The sequence below is a fragment of the Phalacrocorax aristotelis genome, chromosome 6 (genome assembly GCF_949628215.1).
Source record: "Phalacrocorax aristotelis chromosome 6, bGulAri2.1, whole genome shotgun sequence".
NCBI classification, from domain to species: Eukaryota; Metazoa; Chordata; class Aves; order Suliformes; family Phalacrocoracidae; genus Phalacrocorax; species Phalacrocorax aristotelis.
This window is the reverse complement of record NC_134281.1, coordinates 5,923,968-5,931,157: the sequence shown is the minus strand read 5'-3', so window position 1 is coordinate 5,931,157 and position 7,190 is coordinate 5,923,968. Positions and strand designations below refer to the sequence as shown.

Sequence of the window (7,190 nt, the reverse complement as noted above, 5' to 3'; positions counted from 1 at the left end):
GAACAAGTGGCAGCATCCTGGCAGCACAGCAGCCACAAGGCTAGTACCGCTGTGCTAATACTCTGCCGCTGTTTAGGTAGCATATGTAACAGTGGTAGCAGGAATACTGAAGATGGTTACTGTACTGAAGATAATACAGTGGCCAATGAGTTTCCACCTCTCGCTAGGTGCTTAAAACAACATGCCATTACCATAGCAGCTGGGCACTCTGTGGGAAGAGCTTTCATATCTGATTCATATACAGGTTATCACAAAAATTACTTGTATTATTTTGTGTCCTTAAGCAATAGGAAAGCAGCAGATTTGTGTTTCAGGCAGTCCCAAATGCCATTGTTATCGTCCATAACATTGCTGTCTACCTTAACCTGAACTTTGAAATCTCACAGCGTATCAGGTAGTTTCAGAGCAAGCCCATGTTCTTAATGAGTAAGTGAAGTTACTGTTACTTATTCTAAGTGTGGAACCCAGCATGGGATCTAACCTGGAATAGTCATCTTGAGAATATTGCGGTGAAAAGTAGAACGTAGGATTTAACATTGGAAATTAGAAGTTGATCCTACTTCTTATACAAAATTGAGATTGACAAAATTGAGGTTTATCTACATAAACCTTTAAACAAAGATGTGGCTCTGAATCAAAATTAGGGAACTGGAAAAATGAAGTTGAGGATTTTGTTCTCTTAAAGGAAACTTGCCCAGCAAGACTGTCAGCAGAAAGAGCTGCCGCAGCAGAGAGCTAAGTACAGACGTTAAAGGAGTCAGGTTTTTTCTGGAGGTCAGTTTTTAATAAATCAGGATTGTTTAAAAATGACAATTATTGATTAATTAAATTTATACATGGAGTTTAGCCCTCTTAGTTTTGAAGAGTCTGTACACCAAATTGGTATGAATGACCAACCAAAAGAAAAAAAAAGTCATTATTTAATTAATTGCTGTTCAAATTGGATCTAATGCTAGCAATGGTATTGGAGGTCTGTTCTCCACAAGTACAAGGCTTTTGCAAGTCTCTCTCTGCACTCAAATTCCATAAAGCAGCCTACCCTGTGCCTGACTATAAAGAATAATATGTCCGCCTCCAAAATGCGATCGTCAGAAGACAGGCAAGATAGTTTGAAAGTAGCTCATGGGCCCAGAAGTGCAACACCAAAATGCACAAAGCTGAATTGCACAGCTATACAAGCAATTGCCACACTTGCATGTAGGTGAAAGTTAACTGAACAGGGCTTAAGAATATCCAGGTACCTAAACTGGAGATACTGCTGCAGCTGTACTCCCAATTCACATCGTGCCAGCTCACTTTGTGCCAGAGCTAACGTGAGAGCCCTTTGCAAATGGAGGGGAGTCAGCCAGAAGAGGGAAAGGGGACACGTTCAAGGCAATGTGGTACCAAACGTAGGGGGCTGGAGGTGAGTGAAATAAGAAATGCAGGGGCACCATGTTGGCGTGAAGTGATATGCTGTCATGGGCAGCTCCCAAGCTGATCCCACACTTAAAAATAGATTGACATTTATCCAGGAGGTGAGTTTGTTATTCTGTAACTACAGCATTTTCTATTATGTTTGATAAGGGGAAGAAGATTGGATCTTGGTCAGAAATATAAAAATTCATCTCCTAGCAGGGGATAATAGCAGGAGAACTGGGCAGGCGACAACTGCAGATTTCAGAGAGTTCAGTGCAGTCCCTGGCAAGGAAGACTCTTTCGGTGCTGGGCTGAGACACCGTCCCACGCTCACGGCCGGGCAACCCCTGCGGCACCCTGCCCACAGGCAGCAACCCCAGGTTCTGCCCCGCTCCTCTCCCGCCATAACTGGCCCTTTTGGGTCACTCTGGGCAATTTTTGCTGAAAATCAACTTAATCACATGAGAACTCATTATAGCAAGAAAGCCAGGGCCAATGCACCAGTAAAACCCTGATCTAGTGGAAATATTGGGGTGGGATTAGGATTAGGACTGTAGCGTGCTGTGCCCAGTGTAAAGGAGGTGTTAGCTGTCGGGGGGGGAGTATGTGTGCACACACCCCACGTACCCCCAGATGGACGTGAAGAATGTATGTACTGCCTGGCTTTTGCAATTGCACGTTAGGTAGTGCAAAAACGTTAACTTTCTGCAAAAATCCAAAGCTCTTTTGTTTCAGTGTATAACTGTTGATCTAAAATGGGAGTTCTTGTTTTCTAATTCACAAAGCTTAAAAGATCGCTCATTTTATATTAAAATGATAGCCTTTGGAAGAGACCTTCAATCTAATTAAAGCCAGGAGATTAGCATCCCTTAGAATATTTGCAAAGCCTGCAATGAGAAGTTAATGAAATGTGTACACTTTTATAAAGGTTTAATTTTTAACGAAATAATTCAGGACATGGACCTTACTCTCTGCCTTACCTGCTTTGCCCAAAACAGGGACTGTTTACGAACAATGCAAAGTTCTGGGGTGACGAAATCAGAGGACAAGATAATTGAAAGGCTTCTTCGTAACTACCTCAAGCCTGTCTTTTATCTCTTCTATTCAGCCTGAGAATTTAAGTGTTCCTGATTAATAATAATGAATGAGAATATCATTTTAGTGTGTCAGTCATTTCTTAAGGTTATGGGTATGCGTGTCTGTCTATATACAAAACATTTTTAATATATAACATATACTATATCTATCTAGATATATGTACATAATAACTTATATATACAATTTTATATAAAAACAGTGACTGCTAAGGGACCTTAAAAAAAGCAAATAAAGCAAAATAGAGGCCAGTGTTGAAAGGGAATGTCTTGTATTTGGAGAAATGGACTGGCTCAGAGGTGAGGGGAGCAGCCGGGGCTGGAGCAGCCTAGTTCAGAGGGGATGACCAAAGGCAATCCTAAGCAATTCCAGCCACCTCTTAGGCTAGGCTGCTCTTATCATGGCCCCACTCCTCTGTTATCGCTTGAGAAGGAAGAAAAGAGGAAAAAAGCTGAAGCACAGAGAGAAGCAGGCCCTGTTCAAAGACAAATCTGCTCTCCCTGGTGTCGTGGGGTAGCGTGTCCCCCAGGGGCCATGCACACCCTTTCCAGGGCTGCTTTAGAAACAGCTACGCTGTTAGAGCTATTTACTTTATCTGCTGCTTTCACCCTTTGCATTGCTGTCTCTGAATATTGCCGCTGGAAAGAACTGGCTGTTGCATTCAAAAAGCAATTTTTTTTAGAGCGCCAGCCCTACTTTACATTATGCTTACTGGCTCTTTCTGAAACCTAGATGTTAGAATATCCTAATCTTGCTCTACATTTTAAAGCTGAAAGATAAACCTGTTGTTTAATGAAATCCACAACACTACAGGAATAGTAACCATTGTGTTTCTTCATTTCAAAGAACGGCTGAAATCTAACATCTGGTGTAACTGTACAAACCTGACCTTAGGTCACAGTAAGTATTGTATTGTTGATGATGGATACGCTTTTTTCATTACCATGCTGTCTCCATTCTTTCAGCATCCATGCTGTGAAGCCTCAGTTATAGCCAGGACTATTGATAAATACTGATTTTTAAAATACAATTCCTTTTTTCACACTTTTAAGCATGCATTGTAAGATTTTTTTTTTAAATGGTTCTTCTAGTTTGTTGTCAACAATATGCTATTATATGAGCAAACTCTTCTGCATGATAGCTCTAACATACAATGATCAAGGATTATGTGTCTGAAGATGCAGCTATGATCCTAAAAGAAGTGTCACAAAAAGGTGATCCTCTACGTCTAATGCCTTCCCCTGTACTTTCCTCTTTGGATGCTCATTTTCTTAAAGCCCTTGTAGGACTAGGGCTTAATGTTTAAATTGTGAAGCAGATGTGGACACCTGTGAACGTGTCTTTGCACATCGTTGTTTCAAGATTTGAGCTCCCATGCAGGAAATGAGGCCCCGCACTGTCCTGTGTGATTGATGTCCATTATTTCTAAGGCCTGGGGTAACATGGTCTAGATCAGCAACAGTGAAGCAGTTCGCAGTACTGTAACCAGGGCTCCCAGCAAGCCCAGTGATGTACCAGTCAAGAAATGAAGCTATTGCCCTGGTAGCTGGAAGTTCTGGCCAAATCTTAACTACATAAGAGCCACCAGAAGCGCTGCCGCTGAACTGGGAGAGTGAGGGCAGATATTAATGACGATTTCTATTTGTTTGCTTTGCTGACATATCTATCCCCGGAACTTTGCTCCCCATTTCTTTGCAGCTCTCCAAGAGCTTCACAAGACTCTTAGCACCATAGCTTTAATTTTTCCCCTAAAGCTATGAAAATTCAAATTTATATTCCAGTCTGTGGGTTCCATGAGCCCAGGCTCATTCAGACTTGACTCCTGGGGACAGAGGTGCTGTTGGGATTGCTGGACACACCGAGAGCAAAGGGGAAATGTTTTGTTTTCTAATCCATATGCAAGGTTGTAATACACATAGTGGTCTACCTAGGTGCTAATATTGCTTCATGATGTTAGTGCATCATAGCAGAATATCCTTGGCTCACCGTGCTGCCTATGGAGATGTGCAGAATGAGGTTTTGACTCCCTGAAGTCCCTACACTTGCTAACCCAGCACTAACCAGCACGGAAAATGTCTGAAGGCACGGCATTTACACTTTTAACATCTATTCATTTCAGTTCTGCCAAAGCTAAATACATTTATAGATTTGTTCATAATTATTTCTAGAGTAGAATTCTGTTTGTTTGACAATATCTGAAAAATGAAATACCTGGGGCAACATTGCTGAGTGCAGCTGCTACATTGGAAACGTGGGGAAATACTTGCTGTAATTGTGAGGGGTTTATTTAATACCTCTTAACGCAGTTAACTCATTCAGTGAGGACAGCTTATTTGATGGGCTGAGCGCGCCGCCCCCTCTGTCGCACTGCGCGAGCTGCCCGCCCTGCCCTGGCCGCACGGACAGGGCTGCGCTTCCCAAGGGCTGACGCCAGCGTCAGCCTTCGGCTTTTCTCTGCCCATTCAGTTTACCAAAACACAGACCGGCACACCCACCCCTTAGAGGTACTACTCAAGAACAGTCGGCTTCCTTAGCCCAGATGTTCATGCTTTGTAATTAAGTAGCATTTTTTCATCCAGTGCCCTCAAAGTAGTTTGTAAAGATTTTATTAAAACTCTCTGCCTCCTTGTGCGATAGGTACTGATCCTTTTGGCCAGAGAAGCAAACAAAGGCATAAGGAAGCACCAGTGATCTACAGCTTGGGCTCTTTAAAAAGGTTTTCAAATAAGCAGTTGAACCAGAGGCATCCAAAGTCAGCAATGAAAACACAGGCGTGGGTCAGCCTGGAACACGGAGATCCACAGCGCCTTCTCCCGCAGCCACAAACCGAGGACAACAGGCGAATCTTTGGGCACAGCCGCGCGGGTAGGAGCCAGCAGCATCCGGGATGGCAAAGGGCTGGATGCGGGAGGCTCCGGACCCACCAAGCTGTGAACAGACATGCGTTGGCAGGGCAGTTAACAAACCCCCTATATTCTTCCCACCCATTCTGCACTTTTCATGACCTCTTCCTTTCATCGGTAAAAGTAAATTGAATTCAGCACCTTTAAAGACCCTGTCTGGATCCATAACATTCATAACCATGCTGTAACCATGAATGAAAAGCTAAGCGAGAGCATGGTTTGTATCCAAGGGCTCTTTTGCATTTTATATGTTTACATATACCAGCCAATGGTCAGCAAATAAGCGCCACAGCTTGTAATGAAATGTTCGAACCATCTGTTTTAATCTGCGATTTAATTTCACTGTAAAATATTAAAGTTGTTCCGATGGTTGGGTTGGTATGGCTGTTTTATATGAAAAGGATTGAATATCCCAGAGCAATTATACTGTACCAAGCACATGCTATGGGTATTATATTCTGTATTGTTATTTTGTTCCATTAAAAACATTAAACAGCCTTCTTAATACAGCACGACAGAGTTTTAGGTCTCTCTTTTTTGTTAGAAACAGGTAGCAGATGCTGAGGACAAACATTAAGGATCTTTTTGAAAACAGCATGAATTTTTCAAAGTGCTAAAAATAAATAAAGTTTAAATAAACTAGCACACAACCAAGCAAAGAGGGACTGAGGAAGAAGAGAAGATTTCCGTGTCACACAGAGGAAAGTGCCCCACGTTGATGGTGAGCACGTGGCAGTCCTTATGTGACAGTACCTGGTTATTCCCCCAGTGATGTATTAGAGTTTGCAGCATCAGGAGGTAGCTGGGAGCATGGTGCTGGCACTGCCTTTCCAGCCATGCTGTGGTTTATCAGGGTGATGGAGAGGCACATTGCCCTAGTGTTGTCTCCTGCAATGCATTACGTGAACGAAACAATCGTTCCTTACGTTAGCAAAATAATAAAGTCAAACGAAGCTGTGTGAAATTATTTTACATCACTCCTGACACTGACTTTTTGCCTTTACCAGCAGCTGCATTATGGCACAGGATTTAAATACCTGCTCTTGTTTACGGCAGTGCTAAATGTAGGCAGCTGATCCCTCCTTTCTGCGCTCCCGCAGCGTGTCCACGTCCGATGTCTTCAGGCCACTAACGAGACAATGGCTGGAAAAGGCAGAAACCCCCTCGCAAACAACAACTTCACATTTTTGTTTTTCGACTTTTTTTTTTTTTCTGGCCCATGGGCAGTGTGCCGCTGGGTAGCCACCTTTCTTATTCACATGGCTTGTACATTTAATGTTCTTATACATATGGCTTGTAGATTTAATGTTCATGTTTGCCTTGCAATGCCGTGATGCCTTGAGATAGTTTTCACTATCTCACATTAAAGTATTCACTTTAATGACACGATTCATAAACTCACGCCTTTTTCTAGGTCCACCAGCACAGCAGGCCTGGGGTTGGCTTAACAGGACAGCCAGAGGTTGCTCTTCCAGCAGGTAGAAGTTGTCCCCCTGCCCCAGTGAGCAGCATCCCATGCCATGGTGCTACTCTGCCTTACTTCTGGGCTGTTCATCTGCTCCCGTGATGATGAGGACGGATATAAGGCTATAACGAAGAGCTTGGCTGGTACCATTGGTGTACCCAAAACACAGAGCCTTTCTCCACGTGCTATGACTCACACATCTGTTAGGGATCTGGCAAGAGGGACACGCACATACTTCCCCTGGCAGAAACTCCCCGTCTCAGAGGCAGGAAGCACTGCAGCCCCATGAACCCAGTGCTTTAGCTAATCTAAAGCCCTGTAGGGAGTTG

At 43.3% G+C, this 7,190-nt stretch overlaps 1 long non-coding RNA gene across 1 annotated transcript; it reads left to right on the top strand.

Moving 5' to 3' along the window:
- The first annotated feature begins 1,233 nt into the window (after positions 1-1,233).
- Positions 1,234-5,908, top strand: LOC142058477 (uncharacterized). The gene is made up of 3 exons (XR_012661008.1): positions 1,234-1,405; positions 3,340-3,393; positions 5,131-5,908. It is a non-coding gene; the product is annotated as an uncharacterized LOC142058477 (long non-coding RNA).
- Positions 5,909-7,190: the final 1,282 nt, after the last annotated feature.